The following is a 19,302-nucleotide window of genomic DNA, read 5'->3' as shown; positions in this document are numbered from 1 at the left end:
AAGTGCACTTCGCAACTCCCACTCCGTGAAGGCCACGTTGTAGGGATGCGAAGCACTAGAGGCAAAAGAGAGATGGTGGGCCTCTGCTTCACGCTTAATTGGAAGAAATGCAGGGTCGTATCTCCTAGAGCTGGACGTATCTGCGAAATGTGACGCGATGTGGTCTGCAATGACTGAAGGAATCATAACTATATCTCTATTAATGGAGATTCCGGGTACTGAGGGCACATTCTGTACTCCGACAATACGGCGGAGTTTTGTCCACACTTGTGATGACGGAGTATGTGCCGTGATGGATGACACATACTTTTCCCACGTAGCTTTCTTACTTTCTCGAATCAAAAAATGGGCCTTCGCGCGCAGACGCTTAAATGCGATATGATTGGCCATCGTAGGATTCCGACGATAATGTTTAAAAGCCCGTCGGCGATCACGTATGGCTGCTGCAATTTCGTCCGTCCACCATGGGACCTGTTTCCGGCGACGAATACCGGACGAGGAAGGAATTGTTTCCTCTGCAGCAGCCAAAATTCCAGTAGTAATGGAAGAGACGTGGTCGTCAACAGACTCCAGCATATCATCAGCCATCACTGCGCGTTTTGTAAATTCTGGCCAATTTGCCCGCCGAAGTAACCAGCGCTTGGGTACTTCGGACTGTCTTTGATTCAGGAGAGACAGAATTATCGGGAAGTGGTCACTATCACAGAGGTCGTCGTGAACTTGCCACCGTAGCAGGGGAACTAGCGCACGGCTACACAAAGTGACATCCAGGTGTGAGAATGTGCCATGCGCGCTACTGAAATGTGTCGGTTCCCCTGTATTGAGCACACAAAGATCAAATAGGTTGATCATTCGCTCGAGCTTCGTCCCCCTAGAACAGGAAGACGGAGAACCCCATAGTGTGTTACGGGCGTTCACATCCCCCAGCATGAGGAAAGGAGGAGGCAACTGAGCGATCAAATCTTGTAGTGCATGCATATCAAGGTTATAATCCGGTGGAAAGTACACGTTTCAAACCGTTGTCATTACTGGCAACGGAGTGCGAACTGCAACTGCATCTAGCTGAGTACGGAGCGGTACTTCTTCGCTGAAGATGTCGGAGCGAACTAGGGTACAAACGCCCCCAGTTGCCGCGCCATCCACAGCTACTCTGTCTTTGGAATAAAGACGATATCCTCTCATAGTCGTGTCGTGTCCAGGTCTCCAACGAGATTCCTGTAGACAGACTATGGAGGCCGCATAGACGGATATCAGTTGACGTAACTCAACTAGGCCCATTTTTTGATTCGAGAAAGTAAGAAAGCTACGTGGGAAAAGTATGTGACATCCATCACGGCACATACTCCGTCATCACAAGTGTGGACAAAACTCCGCCGTATTGTCGGAGTACAGAATGTGCCCTCAGTACCCGGAATCTCCATGAATGGAGATATAGTTACGATTCCTGCAGTCATCGCAGACCACATCACGTCACATTTCGCAGATACGTCCAGCTCTAGTAGATACGACCCTGCATTTCTTCCAATTAAGCGTGAAGCAGAGGCCCACCATCTCTCTTTTGCCTCTAGTGCTTCGCATCCCTACAACGTGGCCTTCACGGAGTGGGAGTTGCGAAGTGCACTTGCGCTATGCAGAGATACTGCTCCTGGACCGGACAAAATCCATAATCAAATGCTTAAGCATTTGAGTGACAGATGTCTCAAGGATATCCTCACCCTATTCAACAGAATATGGAGTGAGGGAGTGTTTCCATCTCAATGGCGTGAGGGAATTGTAATACCAATTCCCAAGCCAGGTAAAGATCCAAAATTTCTGGATAGTTATAGGCCAATATGCCTTACAAATGGCCTCTGTAAGCTATTTGAAAGGATGGTTAACCGGCGTCTTGTGTGGGCCATGGAAAGGGAGGGCCTCTTGTCTAACTACCAGTGTGGTTTTCGCTCTCATCGGTCTGCCACTGATCATCTGGTCAGACTAGAGAGCGCCATTCAGGAGGCCTTTCTCCGCAAGGAACACCTAGTCGCCGTGTTTTTTGACCTGGAAAAAGCTTACGATACTACCTGGCGATATGGGATTCTCTCCACTCTACACCAGTGGGGATTTCGGGGAAATTTGCCTACGTTTATTGAGAATTTCATGTCCCTCCGTCTCTTTCGAGTCCGAGTAGGGAATGCATTTTCTCAATATTACGTTCAGGAAAATGGAGTACCTCAGTGATCGGTACTGAGTGTCACGCTGTTCGCAATCGCCATCAACGGCATAGTTGCCGCTGCTGGGCCCGCAGTCGTTCCTTCGCTGTATGTAGACGACTTAGCTCTGCATTACATCTCCGGAAGGGTGGCATTTGCTGAGAGACAGCTACAGCAAGCTATTAACCGAGTCGACAGATGGGCCCTGCAACATGGTTTTCGATTTTCAGCAGCGAAAACCTCAGTTGTACACTTCTGTCGACATCGGCCTGTGCATCCCGAACCAGAGCTCCGCTTGCGAAACAGTGTCTTACCAGTGGTTGACACCTGCAAATTTCTGGGTCTCCATTTTGATAAGAGACTTACGTGGTAGCCCCACATCCGTCAGTTAAAGGTTGCCTGCATGAAGAGACTTAACATGTTTAAGTTTCTCAGCGGCACCTCGTGGGGGGACCGTGCGGTACTGCTACGATTTTACACGGCGACGGTCCTCTCCCGAATTGACTATGGAAGTGCGGCTTATGGCTCAGCATCAAAATCTACGCTGAGCCTTTTAGATAGTATTCACCATAGTGGAGTAAGGCTGGCAACGGGTGCTTTCCGTACTAGCCCCATTCCCAGCCTGCTCGCTGAAGCGGGAGTTCCACCTTTTCAGATAAGGAGGCAGCAGTTACTCTTAACGTACGCTGCCAAAATTCGTGAAATGCCGCTACATCCAAGCTATCAATGCATCTATCGCACCCAATACCACCAGCGGTGCCAAGCCCGGCCGAATGCCACACGGCCGGTTGGGTTTCGGATTGATAGCTTGTGTCATGATTTGAATATTGATATCGGTGGTTGTCTTGAACGAACTCTTAGCGAGGTACCTCCGTGGTTGGTTCCGCGACCGGATATACGTCTAGATCTGCTCCGTGGACCCAAGGTGAACACGGATTTCTCCGTCCATCGGAGGTATTTCCAGGACTTTGTTCACGAATATACGGCCGCGAGACTTATCTTCACGGATGGTTCTAAAATCGGAGATAATGTTGGTTGCTCTTTTGTCATTGATGATATGAGTACGAAGATCTCGCTCCCTGAAGTATGTAGCGTGTATACTGCAGAGCTTTACGCCATCTTAGAGGCTCTGCAGTTTGCACTGCGTGACGAAAGAAGCCACTTTCTGTTGTGTACCGATTCGTTAAGCTCTCTGCAGTCTATTGAAACCTGTTTCTCGCAACACCCACTGGTGCAGCAGATACATGACCTTCTAGCCAGGTTAAGCGATGCTAGCACCAGAATTACTTTTGCGTGGCTTCCAAGCCACGTTGGAATTGCGGGAAACGAACTTGCGGATGAAGCAGCAAAGGAAGCTGCACTTTTACCTCCAAGACCCATCAATGTACCTGCTAAGGATATTTGTTCTCAGCTACGTCGAACCATCTTGGCGTTCTGGGAATCGGAGTGGCTAGATATCCGAACTCCCAACAAGCTGAGAGCAATTAAGAAGACAACTACCGTGTGGCGGTCCTCTTTCCGACCTTCACGGAGAGAGGCCATAGTACTGTGCAGGCTGAGGATAGGTCATTTACGATCCACGCACTCTTATCTCCAAAAGAGGGAAGACCCCCCAGTGTGTTCTTGTGGTGCCGAATTTACCGTGGCCCACATCCTCACAGAGTGCGCCGATCTCTCTGGCCTAAGACGGAGCCTCGGCCTGCAGGAAACACTCGAACGCATACTAGCCGATGACGCGACTACTGCTGATCTCGTCATCCGCTTTATGTGCGACAGTGGACTTATCAAGGGTATTTAAATTACAAGTGTTCTGTTACTCAGGGAACGTACGTTCCCTTTTGATATGTTAGTAATCCTTTCGGCCTAGTTTTATAATAATTTTTTGTTTTAATTTGTACTGCGTTTCCAAATTCCTTTGTTGAATAAATAATTTTGTTTTATATTTTAAATTTCTTTTGCACTTATTTGTTCAGAGAGGATGATTACCTCGTTGTACTTCCTCTTAAAACAAAAAATCACCACCACCACCACCAGAAAGTGATCGAACAAGAGGGCGTCTGGCCCTCTCGCTCTTGCCCACCGTTTCTCTCTTTTTGGGAGGAGAGCCGGCAGATGGCTTGCCGGATTTCTTCGGTGATCCTGTGGACCGCGACTGAGTTGGAGAAGGCTTCTTCTCCAATGTTTTAAGGGAGCTCTGTGGCTTCACCTTCTCCTCCTTTATGATCTGGGCATTGGAAGGAGGGCTGGACTTTCCAGCCCTATTTGGGGAAGTCTTTCCCCCCGCCCTGTTGTGAGAGGACTTCCCAGCCGAACGTTCCTGGGAAGGGCCCTTCCCAGGCAACGTCGACAGTAACGCTCTTTTCGGTGCTTCACATGCTGAATCTCCAGTTTCTTTAGTTACTGAATTTTGTTGCTGGCTTTGACTTTTCAATGCATTTTCAGTACCGGTGTTCTGTACAAAACTCTGTGGAGTGATCCGTACGTTTGCGACCTTTTCCGCGAATGAGATGGAGAACTCCGGAGCAGCCATGGACTTGAACTTCCTCCGGGCGTCTGGATAAGATAGCTTATCCAGCGTTTTTATCTCCTGGATCTTCTTCTCCCGCTTGAATGTGGGGCACTCCTTGGAGATTGGAGCATGCGTACCCGGGCAGTTGACGCACACAGGTGGTGGTGTGCATTCAACCCCAGCATGCTCGCACTTCCCACACATTTTGCAGGTCGTCCAACCTGTACATCGCAATGAGGTGTGGCCAAACTTTTGACAGTTATAACACCTCATTGGTGCCGGAATGTACGGACGAACAGTCAGGCGATACATTGTTACGTTTATTCGTTCAGGTATGGTCTCAGCGTCGAAGGTAAGGATGAAAGCACCCGTATCGAGTGGCTTATCACCCACACGCCTCTTCAACTTCTTCACGTCGGTTACGCCCTGACGTGCTAGGTACCGGATCATTGTATCATCAGAAGACTTAACCAAATCCCTGTGGAATATAACTCCCTTGCAGGAGTTAAGGGTTTGGTGCTTCTCGATTTTCACCTCTACCTTACCGAATAACTTGGCTTTAAGTAGCCGCCTGGACTGTTCAGCCGTAGATGTCTTAATAAGTATGGATCCATCGCGGAGCTTGCGCATCTCGTCGACTTCACCAGCAACAATTTCTTCGATGGAATTGCTGATCATGAAAGGACATTCATCAAGAGAACTCTTACCATCGACCCTGGAAGCAACCAGGAATCGAGGAAGACGTTCGTCACTCATGTAGTCTACAGGAACTGGAGTATACCGCTTACGCTTTTTACCAATATTTGACGCTGTTCTTTGAAGGGTGCCACCCTTTGAATTAGTTGAAAGTGAAGAGAGAGGTTCCGTTTCTTGGTCCCACGAGTACTCACGGAAATATGACGTCGACCTCCGGCAGAGCCAAGGAGATTTACCGGAGGCAAGGCTATATACTCCAGAGGGCGCCCGGTATCTGGAGGGGGTCGCTAGGAACTACTCACCCAGTAGCCATGCATCACCTCGCCACGACCCGAAACTTGTGATTGGGGGAGGATAAAACCTCCATGCTAACCTAATTATTTTTTTTAATTTAATTTTTTTAAATTTTTTAAAATTTTTTATTTTTTATTATTTTTCTGTAATGTCTAACCTAATCTACCCGAGGCAGAGAGGGTGGCCAGACAGGAAGAGGAATGAAATTAGAGATGGTGAGAATAGAAGGGTAGAAATAGTGATGAAGAATAAAGAGCACAGACACCTCTCAAGCAACTCGGGGGACACCTTGTTAGTCTGGCCCTACACCGAGGCCTATCCAGCATGGGTAACCCTGAGCTGGCACAGCCCTCGGGATCAACAAGCACACAAGCCCCCACACAGACTTCAAGGTCATGGTGTCCCTAGAGGGGGCTGTGTAGGGTTCAGATTTGTTGGAAGTTAACCTCACCTACAAAAGCTGAGGTGAATTAGCCTTATCAGTTTCTGTCATAAGCTCTGGTAGTTTGTGTATGACACTCTGTAACTTATCTGTGTGTAATCTCCTGGATAAGTTTGCTTTATGAGCTTTGTGTTGGGGGATTTCCAGATTCATGATGAAATTCAACTCTGTTGGAAGGTGTTTCCTGATGGTGACGTTCCGTAGGATCCCAACTGTTACCGAATCTACTCATTTTACTCATTTCAGGTTGCTGAAGATGTCGATAGTGGTACTACCATTATGACAGAAATAGGTTGTATCGTCTCCGGAACTGAGTAATGATATTCCTTCACTTTCAAGGTAATCTAGTACCACAATAGTTTTCTTTGTTGGTTGACCAATTCTGCAGTTTGTATCTCCTCCAATAGTTAAATTATTATTATTATTATTATTATTATTATTATTATTATTATTATTATTAACAAAAACATTGCAATTGGGAAATATCCTGGTGGTAAAGTTCATTTACATTAGTGCGACAATAAAGTAAAGTAAAAAAAATAATTACCCAACAACAACAACAACAACAACAACATGCACTAGTACCAACCAAACATCAGCTCCACAATGTGATCATGAGCTTACTAGGATTCAAAGATTATTATTATTATTATTATTATTATTATTATTATTATTATTATTATTATTATTATTATTATTATTATTATTATTATTATTATTAAAACTAAACTGCTGTAGCACCCAAGTGGCATCTACACCTTTCTGGACTCCCCAATACACATACACTTAATTAAATCTATGTTATGGAATACAACTATCAAAAAAAAGGAAAACTGATTGGGCACCAGTGTACTTGATACACAAAATGAAATTAGCATGGGTGTAAGTTATTTTCCAGGGTGGGGTCATAGGCTGACGATATCTTGACTTGCTTATCTAACCTGATGAATTATTGAACTGAAAAAGGCATGAGGATACACTGGTTAGGTTATACTCTTTTGTGAAATGACATACAGTCCATTAAAATATATAAATATACTTTAAAACTATGCCTTTGCTGGCAGGACGTAGTGTTTAAGGTGCACTATGTCTTCTGGTATGGGCTAGAGCAATTTTGTTACTTTCATTGATCTGTCTCAGCTTTATCCTTGGCTTTGACAAGATGAAAGTGACTGAGGTATGAGCGATGCTAGTAATGCCATTCCTTATTCAGCCAGTCCCTGCTATGAATGGTATGAAAATGTTGCTCATAGGGTCAGTTGGTGCATGCATTTCAGTGGGCTTGGCAGACTGATATGTAATAGCAACTTCTGGCTCGGTGAGGAAAGCAACGGGAAACTACCTCACTCCTTATTTCCCTAGTATGCCTCTTCAGTGATGCCTAGGCCATTTATGACAGCTGATGGTGGAGCTGTTGAGGATCCAACCAGCCTTCGGGCTGAGGACTAAACATACATACATACTTTAAAACTTAGGCCTAACCACTTCAATATTCTTCAAAACACATAACAAAATGACAATGCAAGAAATAGAACTAAAATTTGACCACATCAATTCATGTATAGCATATTACCTACATAACATATAACATAAATTACAATATCAGAAATACACTGTTTTATCTTCTTATTCACAATCCACACTGAATTTAGGTGTCACAAATACCTGACTTAAATTAGCTGGTACGACGACCTTGCTATGAAACATTATATTTGGACTCTCTCCATCTCTTGACACACACTAAACTCAACTGTACATATATACACAAAATCTTATTAGGTTGAATCTGGCTAGTCTCAATAGGTGGATCATGAGCCTCAGCCGTATAACCTGCCCCACCATCTTGAAGTGATCTGTAGTGATTGATTGAAGTTGAGGTTAAATGCCACCATACCTCACCGATAAGTTTGGTGACAAGTTCATTGTTTGTTATTTTATATTGAAACCATACATTTTAGTCAGCTAAGTATAATTGGTTTAGCACTTCATAGCCGACTTCTATATAACATCTGATGATATCTAAGCGTGTAGTGTGTTCCAACTGCACATCCATCAAAGAGACAAATCTCCAAGAGACAGATACTAGCAGCATACAATAGGACTAACTAAACGTCGCACACTTCAAATAAGACAATCGGCCGATCACAACATTTCCACTCCTCAAGACCAATAAGACCAACCTGGGCCATCCCCATGTTTGATGCAATGACCGTAGAGGTCACTGCACGAACTTCTGGCCCATCAACCTACTTGGCTTGAGGGTCATGTCGTTAAAATATGATCCCATTCCATTAATATACTGGCGAATTGGGATATGTGGAATCTAACAATCCTCAGCTGGTCAGAGTGTGACCGGGTGCACATGCTGTCATGTGCAATGTGGGTGCTTTTTTGGCATTTGACAGCAGTGCGGAGAAGGCGAAACAGATGTTTGGATGGTGGTCACCCATCCAGTGAGTGACCACACCTGATGTTGCTTAAATGTCAGTAGCAGTTTTTGTTCTAGTGCTTTAGTAAAGAAGAAGGCTTAGATGTTAATAGTGAGGAGGAAGCTTGCAAGGTATCTTGGCGGGAGGGGGAACAGGTTAGGACTTGTCCTAGTATAGCATGGGTGGTTCTGTGGCTGGCCTGTACTGGGTAGTGAGGAGGCTTAATAGTATGAGGAGTAAGTTGTTGGGATTTTGAGTTAGGTGGTATAGAGGGTGCTGGGTTCACAGGTGCAGGAGGGACGGGGAATGGGTGTTTGTGTGGGTGACCTGGCGCTGCTGACGGTAATGCCTCCTGATAGCCTTTTGCAGGTAAGGGCAGCCAGGAAACGAAGCCGCAATTTTTGCCTTGGCAGTTTGCGCACTTTGGCTGGTCCCTTGGCACCTTACAAACAGAGTGATGGTGAGGGCCACCATATCTGTTGCAGTAAGTGGATTCTGAGCAATTTGCTGCAGAGTGTAGAGTTTAAGGCATTTGTAGCATTGTGTTACCAGGGTGGGACGGGAGGTTAGTGGGATCCATGTTCTGTGTTAGGTGTCTGGGTTGGTGTTGTCCGTGATATAGGGGGAGGGTTTGTATGCTTCCTCCTGGTATGTGTGTATGTGTTGTGTGTTGTCAGAGCTTGGGCTGTTTTCGGATTTTGTTCAGCTTCAGTCCAGATTTCTGTTTGTGTTGGGCTGCTGGCTGGAGGAGGCAGGATGTGGGGGAGGGGATCATGTCCCGGTGGGGGTGGTGGCGATGGTGTGGTGGCAGGTGAGGCTGGAAGTGGATTGGTTTGTACTGCTGCGGCTGAAGTGCATGGGTTGGTTTGGAATGTTTTATGGTGGGTATTATGTTTAGTGTGGGTATATTTGGTTGTGTTAGGGTCGTTGGTTTGAGGGGTTGTTTAGGAGCCGGTAACTGTGGTTGAGTGTGCGGGGGTGGTTGTGGGTGAAATGTCACGTTGGTTGGATGAGTTAGCAACAGGGTTGATTTTGATTGGGATGGGGATACCAGTGTGCAGGAGTGCTTTGAGGATGGTAGGTATAGACCGTTGGGGGTTGTAATCAGGTGCTTCTAAGATGGCTATATGGTGGCTCATTATTGGCTGGATTGCTTCTTTGATGATTTTTTGTGTATGAGGTACAGGTCCAAGGTTCCTGAGCGGGATGATGAGGAAGTTGCATGTTTGGGATAAGGGAAGTTTTGAGTTCTTTCTGGTATAGTGGAATGGATATTCCTCGTGGTGTTTTTCTTCCACTTCCTTTGGTGCTGCTTTGGGTGGGCTTCTTCATCTTCTTCTGCCACTTCAATTGGAGCTGTAGTCTTTTGCGTGCCAAACGGTGGGGTGTTAGGTTAGCTGGTTGAGGTTTGCATGAGTAGGTGAGATATCTTGTGGCTCTGAAGGGTTTTAAGAAATGTCTGGTTGTCGGTAGGGCCGTTGGGTGGGGGCGGTAGAATAACATCCACGGTATCCCCTGCCTGTCGTAGAAGGCGACTAAAAGAGGCTCCAGGGGCTCTGAACTTTGGAGCGTGGGTTGGCGATCACGGGGCCCTTAGCTGAGTCCTGGCATTGCTTCCACTTACTTGTGCCAGACTCCTCACTTTCATCTATCCTATCTGAACTCTCTTGGTCAACTCTTGTTCTTTTCCGACCCCGACGCTATTAGGTTTGCGAGGGCTAGGGAGTCTTTCATTTTCACGCCCTTCGTGGCCCTTGTCTTCCTTTGGCAGGTATCTTCATTTTTCGAAGTGTCGGACCCCTTCCATATTTTTCCTCTGATTAGTGTTATATAGAGGATGGTTGCCTAGTTGTATTTCCTCTTAAAACAATAATCACCACCAATCACCACCTTTCTACTACACTGTGGATTAGGTGGGAAATCGGGTACAGGGCTGAGGCTATTCGATGTCTGTGGGGCTGTAGTAGAGCTGGAAATACTTTGTACGGTGCAGGAATGCGAATGTAGTTGGATTCATTGTAAGGATCAGTCCGGTTGAAGATAACGGTGAGGGGGAATTGAAGGTGTTGTTGGAATATGGGCCTCGGTCCACCGGGGTTATCCATATTCCTGGGTGGGAGGTCTGTCATGGTGCGGGTGATCGGGATAGGAAGAAAGCACTGGAACAGTCAAACTCAGATGAGGACTGGATGATAATTGTGGCACTCACTCAGTGGGCATGGTCGGAACAGGTGTAGTTTTATTGTGTTGCAATGAGATAAGTTCCGAACCAGTGAGCATACTAAGGATTACTGACAATATGCTTGCTGCTTTTTTGTACCTGCACAATGGCAGGCTGGCTGTTGTGGCTGCTCTGGTCAGCTTCACTGATGAGAGTGGCGAAGACCACAGACATTCCATTCTGTGTATATCGGGAAGGACGGAAGGCGCTGGGAACAGTTGGTGGGTGGCCTATGACTGCAGGCTCAGGGGCTCGCTGCTGGTGTGCTGGTGGCTGATCATGGTGGAGGTGAGCTGCTATGTTGGCTGGGTGCATGCTTGATCTGGGCTGACTGGCGATGCTGGTCGTGGCGGAGGTGAATGGGCAGGTTAGTTGGGTGCAGTCGATCTGCAGTCTAGTGGGCTCTTGCCTGGCTGGGTGAAGTGACGAGTCAGTGGGCTGAGCGAAGACCAAACTTCTGGCAAAGCAGCCATAAAATAACTTCAAGTCACATGATTTTTTCTGCCCTAGCTAATCACAATCTTCCATATCTGCTGTTTTCGAAATTGTTACGCTCAACATTGGCATACTGACGCCTTGAAAACTGTTGGGAGACACACGTCATGTTGGGCAAACCAATATCTTACCCAACTTACTCTATATTCAGTCCTCTTGCTTAACCAAGATATCCCACTTTTGGCTACAGAATGCCATTAATTTAATACAGAGCTCTTACAATGCCTAAATAATATTTATGATGCATTAATATATACGAGTAGCCTAGTTACAAACATGGCCAACTCCATTTTTTTTTAAATCGGGCGTTTATTGCCGATTCATACAGTAAAGAATATGGGGAATCTCATTACGAGATTATTTAGTATCAAAATCGGCCATAACAGTGTTAATTTAGCATTATAAAATCAACCTAAGTTACATAAACGTCCAACTCCTTAAGGCATTCGTAACAAAATCGACCAATTCCACGTCGACCAATCATAAGTTTCAATTTAATCACGTGACTGGCACAGATTTTTGTGGGAACTGGAAGTAAACAGTGGTTGTTGATATTGTGTGATATGAACGATTGCTGTACTAGAAATTTTTATCTGTTGTTAATAGTTTTATTGTACCGTAAAAGGAATTAGGTAATTATACATCAAAAGGCTACTTTGTGATACGGAGAAAAATATCACTGGCCATTCTTACATGCCGAGCGATAGAGTTTTTGGAACAATTGTAAGAGATTTAAAGAAAGTGGGTACAATTGTTCAACTAGAAGTCTACCACGATGTTTTTAGGAAACATGGAATGGTAAAGCTCCTGAAAACCCACTGGAATAATCTTGATTGGAAAGCTGAAGCTAAAACGTGTGTGAAAGATTCTGGAGCACTTCACTTTAAAATTTCACAAATTAAAAGACTTGTGCTAACAAGGATGTCAAACTCGATTACTGTTAGTGGGGAACTCAATCATAATTTTGAGATTGCGCAGTCTTTGTCAGTTACGAAAAAAAGATAAACGGTAAAGGTAAAAGGTAAACGACCGAAAGATATAAATCCTACAGAACTAGTTCCTGGCATCAGAGTAAAGCCATTGAAGATACAAGATGTGAGAAATTTGCTTCAGAAACACTATGGAGAGGAGTGGAACAAACATGAGAAACTGAAATGGTTTCAAAAGATTATTGACGAAAATGACACCAAGCCAGAGGTACCTGCAGAGGCTGATTGTTGTGAATGTCTCATTCAGAATACTGAGGGTGATTTTGAAGTTGTTGAAGTGATTGTGAAGTTTCAAAAAACTGAAAACTATCATAAAATGTATGAAAGATCAACTTTCTTATATTTGTCTCACTTATAAAATAATCGCATTTTCTTCATTAAAATTGACAATTTTACATATTACATGTTTGTTGAATGCATCTGTCATAAATATTAGAATTACTGACCATTTTACTATGTTAAATCAGTGCATTAGGCGTGGAGTTCAGTTACAAAGGTGGCCAGCTCCATTGGTTACTTACAAACTTGGCCAACTCCATATTTCAACAGTGATTTTCTACTTAACTATGGAATATCATATAAAAATATTTATGTAAATATGTTTCTGATATTGCTGAGAATCTGCATTCAAAAAATTAACTCAAAAGGTAAGTAGGAAATGTATTAAACAGTTTTTTGCCTCTCCTGAAAAATTTTAAGAAATGGAGGTGGCCATGTTTGTAACTGGACTACTCAATTCCTGCAATGCAATAAATGATACTGACAACACAAAATAAATACATAACCTATACCATGGCATAAATATTGCCGTAAATATAAAAATTGACTTGATGTGGGATTAGAATTTTGTACAATTACAAACAAGAGTACAACAGGCAATTCAATGGAAAGAAAATATTACAAGAAATACTACTAGTTCAAGATTCTAAATCCAGCATCATCATATACAAATTCAATTTCACTGTTCTGATTTAGGAGCTACTGAGTTTGCTGTACTAAACATCTTGTAATTCAGGTTAAAAATATACTCCCATGATTATGCTGTATGAATTTCTCGGTCTCAAAACATTGCTTGTCTTATAAACCAACGTAAGTTGTGCCATATTTTAACTTAATCTACATGATACACCATGCTGGAGAGTGACCCATTATTCCCTGTTTTGGGCTTAGAAACATTTCAGTCAAAATTAAATGGCATATGGCTTTTAGTGCCAGGAGTGTCCGAGGACAAGTTCGGCTCACCAGATGCAGGTCTTTTGATTTGACGACAGTAGGCAACCTGCACGTCATGATGAGGATGGAATGATCATGAAGACGACACATATACCCAGCACCCGTGCCAGCGGAATTAAACCAATGATGGTTAAAATTCCCGACCCTGCCGGGAATCAAACCTAGGACTCCTGTGAGCAAAAGCCAGCACGCTAACCATTTAGCCATGGAGCCATACCACATTTCAGTTAGAAGATCAATATCATATTCGCTAAATAAGTCTTTGAGAAAATACTTTACCACATTCTTTAATTCTTCAGTATCCCAAGTCAAACATCTAATTTGTGGTTTGGGTCCCTGTCTATTAGTATGTACCAGCTCTGGAACCAAGTTGGACTCCACTAACCCATGAGCGATGAAAATTATAATGACGAATAGTGACTCCTGGCCAAAACTCGTGTGTGTTAACTTCTTTGTGTTTGTCAAATGGTATACCATTCTTGAAAGCTGCATTTGTTCCTATATTATCTAGCTTTTCGCAACTTATTTTACTGAAAACAACTGTGGTATGGCTATTGGTGTCCGGAGTATCCAAGAGCATGTTTGGTTCGCCAGGTGCAGGTCTTTTGATTTGACACCAGTAGGCGTCTGCGCGTCATGATGAGGATGAAATTATGATGAAGACAGCACATACACCAAGCCCCCGTGCCAGCAGAATTAACCAACAATGGTTAAATTCCCTACTCAGCTGGGAATCAAACCTGGGAACCCTATGAGCAAAGGCCAGCATGCTAACCATTTAGCCATGGTGCCAGACCTAATATTACTAATCCCATTCTCATTTAAGTATGCTGTTAAACTGCCCTCAGTAGTTGGGTGCGACCTGCTCTTAGTGAGCAAGCTTCTTTTGGTTTTCTTCCATGTATCCCATTCTGTTATCTCCATTGGGTCATTTCTATGTTTTCTGGGCTCACTTCGTTGCTTCCCTTTCCCATGCCTTCCCCCTGTGGGTGGGGGCGGTAGAATAACACCCACGGTATCCCCTGCCTGTCGTAAGAGGCGACTAAAAGGGGCCCCAGGGGCTCTGAACTTTGGAGCGTGGGTTGGCGACCACGGGGCCCTCAGCTGAGTCCTGGCATTGCTTCCACTTACTTGTGCCAGGCTCCTCACTTTCATCTATCCTATCCGACCTCACTTGGTCAACTCTTGTTCTTTTCCGACCCCGACGCTATTAGGTTTGCGAGGGCTAGGGAGTCTTTCATTTTCACGCCCTTCGTGGCCCTTGTCTTCCTATGGCCGATATCTTCATTTTTCGAAGTGTCGGATCCCTTCCATTTTTTCCCTCTGATTAGTGTTATATAGAGGATGGTTGCCTAGTTGTACTTCCTCTTAAAACAATAATCACCACCACCACCACCACCTTTCCCATGCCTGTCTGTTATCTAAATTCCAGGGTCTGTATTACCTGCTGATAAACTGTTCGATACATCAATAATGCAATGTGAGTATTCCACAGATCTTTTCGCTTGAGAAAATGCCCTGCCTTTCTCTTCTTTCTGATAAGGTGGTAATACAATATCAGCTTATAGTGCTGGTTGCAAAACAGATGGTGTCATTTCATAACTGGATCCAGGCCACTAATCTCTGGGATGTTCCATAATAAAGATGGAATGAAAATCAAACTGCTGGGTTCAAATTCTTTACTCATTGCATTGTGTAATTCTTCTCTTATTTTCTGTTTCAGGCTTTTTCCATGGACTCTATTGCAGTTGAAATCTGTATCGATAAATTTCAAGAATTATTTCTGCTATATCAGTTGTCTTTAATTATGGTTTGCAGTTTATGCAAAGCCAAGTTACCTTGCAGCTCTTTCTTTTTACTATGTCATATTCTCCTTTGGTCACACTTCGCATCGCACCATCTGGAAATAGGCCACGTGGTTGACACAAGAAACAATGGCTTTGTCACCTTCAAAAAGACATGCGCTATGTTCATTTTGTTTTGTGTTTCAAATAATGCTCTTAATAGAACCAAGTGGAGATTGGCTTGCAAAACAGCAAAACTTGCTCCATTGCAGGACAAATGCTAAGATGATGATGATGATTATGATTATGATGATGATGATGATGATGATGATGATGATGATGATGATGATTCTCCTTTGGTCATGCCTGTGCATCTGAAATGTTGCCGGAGGATAGTGGGTTCAAACGCCACCGTCTGCAGCCCTGAAAATGGTTTTCCATGGTTTCCCACTTTCACACCAAGCAAATGCTGGGGTTGGAACTTAATTAAGGCCATGGCAGCTTCCTTTCAACTCCTACCCACTCCTATCCCATCGCTGCCGTAAGAGCTATCTGTGTCAGTGCAATGTAAAGCAAATTAAAGAAAAATGAAATGCTGCCATCTGTTGTAGCTCTTACATCAATAGCCTCACCTTCACTGGTCATTTTTTTTTTTTTTTTTTTTTTGCAGAAATCACAACACTCTGTCGGAGCTGTGCCTAAGCAATCCATGATTGTTGCCTTTTCTAGATGCAAATTTTGTGGTATGCATATTACCAAAATCCAATATGGCACTCTATAACATTAAGTACCTAGGTGTTAATATAAGGAAAGATCTTCATTGGGGTAATAACATAAATGGGACTGTAAGTAATGGGTACAGATTTCTGCACCTGGTTATGAAGGTGTTTAAGGGTTGTAGTAAAGATGTAAAGGAAAGGGCATGCAAGTCTCTAGTAAGGCCCCAACTAGAGTATGGTTCCAGTATATGGGACCCTCACCAGAATTACTTGATTCAGGAACTGGAAAAAATCTAAAGAAAAGTAGCTCAATTTGTTCTGGGTGGTTTCCAACAAAAGAGTAGTGTTACAAAAAAGCTGATTATGATGATACTTGTTGTTTAAAGGGGCCTAACATCTAGGTCATCGGCCTCTAATGGTATGAAATGAGACAAAATAAAGCGACAAATTAAAAGCCCAAAAACATCCACTGATCACAATTCAAAACGTGAGAACGAGGAGTGAATGGATGGATAGATATGAATTTAAAATGATCAGTGGAACCGACCCACAGTGCCTCACATGCACAGAAGCTGGCGTAGAACAATAGTATTACTGACCAAGGGACTGCTATTATAGCACAATGCTGAATCGATGATACTTGTAGTCAAAAGGGGTCCAAAACCCAAGTCAGCGGCCCCTCACAATGGTACTGTTTGGAAATGTCTGTGATGTTCACTGACTTATTGTTAATCTAACTCATCTGTTACATAACTTAGTCACATACCATTGAGATTTGTTTAATTAAACCTCATTTTCACTCATAACAGGAAGATGTTCAATAAATTTCCAACTTCTTTAATATCATTTATGAATAGACTAGATAAAAACTAATTACCTCAGAAATGTTACCTAAATACAGATGAATGGTGATTGTTTGAAAATTTAAAAAGGAAATGAGTCCATTCCATAGAAAACATGCTCATACTGCTAAGAAACACCTTCTCTCAAAATGTTTAAGAAATATATTTCATTTCTGTACTTACCAAATTCTTAATCCTCCCAGGTTTTCTTCATTTTAGGTAGAGTAATGTAGATTTCTCGTCTGTGTTTTATTCCTCTGAAGACATTGTATCGTACTCATACTTTCCTGAAGAATTCCACTGTGTTGTAATATAAATTTCCATTATATAGAATGTACGTTAGATCTACATATACAGGATTTACTAAACTCTTTGCCTTTCTACCTATTTCTCTGTTAGTGCTTCCTTTCTGTTTAATTGAAGGTTTTGAAGTTTCATTTTAAAATCTTACCCCATTTGTCATCTACATGTTGTGTATTTCTTATTTATAATCATGCGCTTCTTATTCTGCGTTGCCTTTTTCTCCTTTTAGGACGTAGTTCTTTTATTCTTAACTATGTTAACATTGCTCCGAGTATCTGTAATGGGCGGTGGTGCAGGTGAAGTAAGTGTCAAGGGCTCTCCCCATCCTTCAATAGGATCTCTCTTAACTTCAGGTTTTGAAGTTGATAGCTGTCCGTATTGTTGTCGTGGCTCAGGATAAGCTTGTCCAATAATGGAAGACATTGGAAGTTGATGATGGAACATTGGATCAAGTTGCATACCACTGGATGAAGGTATGACCGTAGTTTTAGTGACTGGTTTTTCTTTCTTCTCTACCATTTGGAGGTTTTGTACCAGGAATTGTGGTACTTGTAGTCAATGTGTCTTGTTTGCAGTTTCACGGCAAGGGCTTGTCATTTTTAGCGCATACCTCATCAGATTTTCTATTTTATTTTTCTTCTAATACATGCCTTATATCACAATTTCATTACATCACATCTTAAAAAACTGTTTTGAACCATCAATTCTGCCGTTAAAAAATCTTCAGTAAACGGACGGAGACTCTTCTCACCGGCTAATCTCTGTCCATTTTTCCTGATGATGAATAGCGATGTTCATATTTTAATGTCTGGTTAGAAGGTGAGTAGTCAGTGGATTTGCACATACAACAAGAAATTCTCCTCTGGTAGCTCTGTGTTTGTCTTTTAGTGCCATCCATTGTATGTCCTTCTGGGCTAAACTGTGAACTAGTGAGCTAAAGGATTTCAAAGAGAATGATCCTAAATTTGATGTGTAAGACGTAGACATTATAGATTTATACGATTTTACATTTCTGTGTTTTTCTAGTAATTTGTGTTCTTGTTCTGTGGGGAGACTTCCATACAGGGAAGTGTTCATGGAGGTTGACATAATATATTGCATCTTTTTGTGAATATATGATGTCTCATGATTGGCCGATGAATGTTTTGTGAGGTCTTTTGGAAGTCCATGAAACAGTTCCATCTTCTTTGTGACTACTACAGTGATGTGAATGGGTGTGCCTCCCCCTTCCACCCCAAATTTTGGTTGCAGCTTGCTAATGACGCTGTGTTTAGTCAAGGGACAATATCGCTATCACTTAAAACGTCTGAACCAGGAGTTGTGCTGTGACTGCTCCTCCTATCACAGCGCATTGTTAGTAATGAATCATCATCATCATTGTTTTCATCATCATCATCATTTTCACTTATCCAGCTCCTGCCGAGTTGGGTATTTATGGCACTTCTCCATCTTCGTCTTTCCAGCCACCATTCCTCTTCCACGATCTTTTCCCAGTCTAAATTTTGTCTTCTTATGCCGCTCTTTGCTGGCCACGTAGTGTAGGGGTAGCATGACTGCCTCTTATCCGGAAGCCCCGGGTTTGATTCACAGCCAGGTCAGGGATGTTTACCTGGATCTGAGGGCTGGTCCAATGTCCACTCAGCCTACGTGATTAGAATTGAAGAGGTATCTGACGGTCTGGAAAGCCAAGAATAACAGCCGAGAAGATTTGTCGTGCTGACCACATGACACCTCGCAATCTACCGACCTTTGGGCTGAGCAGCGACCACTTCGTAGGCCAAGGCCCTTCAGAGCTGTAGTGCCATAGTGGGGCAGGGGTTATGTCGCTCTTCACTGATTAAATCCACCTTGTTCTAGGTCGTCTTCTTGCTCTCTTGCCCTCACACTTCGCCTCCAGCATCTGTCTTGGAATTCTATTCTCTTCCATCTTCTTTACATTTTCAAACCACTTTAGTTTATTCTTTTCAATTATCTCATTCAGCTTTCTTATCTCAGCTTCCTTCCTAACATCTTCATTTCTCACTCGGTCTACTTCTTAGGAATTTCATCTCACTTGCTTGAATTATACTCTCTTGCCTGTTAGTCAAAAGTCCAAGTCTCAGCTGCATAAGTCAGTGTGGGTACATAGTACAATTTGTACATTATCTCTTTGTTTCC

General features: G+C 43.3%; 1 long non-coding RNA gene across 1 annotated transcript in view; it reads right to left on the bottom strand.

Annotated features, from left to right (window-relative positions):
• Positions 1 to 17,720, bottom strand: part of LOC137502460 (uncharacterized) — a 34,896-nt gene extending 17,176 nt beyond the window's left edge. Inside the window, exon 1 of the long non-coding RNA XR_011018811.1 lies at positions 17,026 to 17,720. This is a non-coding gene — a long non-coding RNA (uncharacterized lncRNA). The remainder of the gene's footprint in view (positions 1 to 17,025) is intronic.
• Positions 17,721 to 19,302: the final 1,582 nt, after the last annotated feature.

Source organism: Anabrus simplex, chromosome 1, assembly GCF_040414725.1.
Source record: "Anabrus simplex isolate iqAnaSimp1 chromosome 1, ASM4041472v1, whole genome shotgun sequence".
NCBI lineage: Eukaryota > Metazoa > Arthropoda > Insecta > Orthoptera > Tettigoniidae > Anabrus > Anabrus simplex.
The sequence above is the reverse complement of the archived record's forward strand: the minus strand, read 5'-3'. Positions and strand labels throughout refer to the sequence as shown.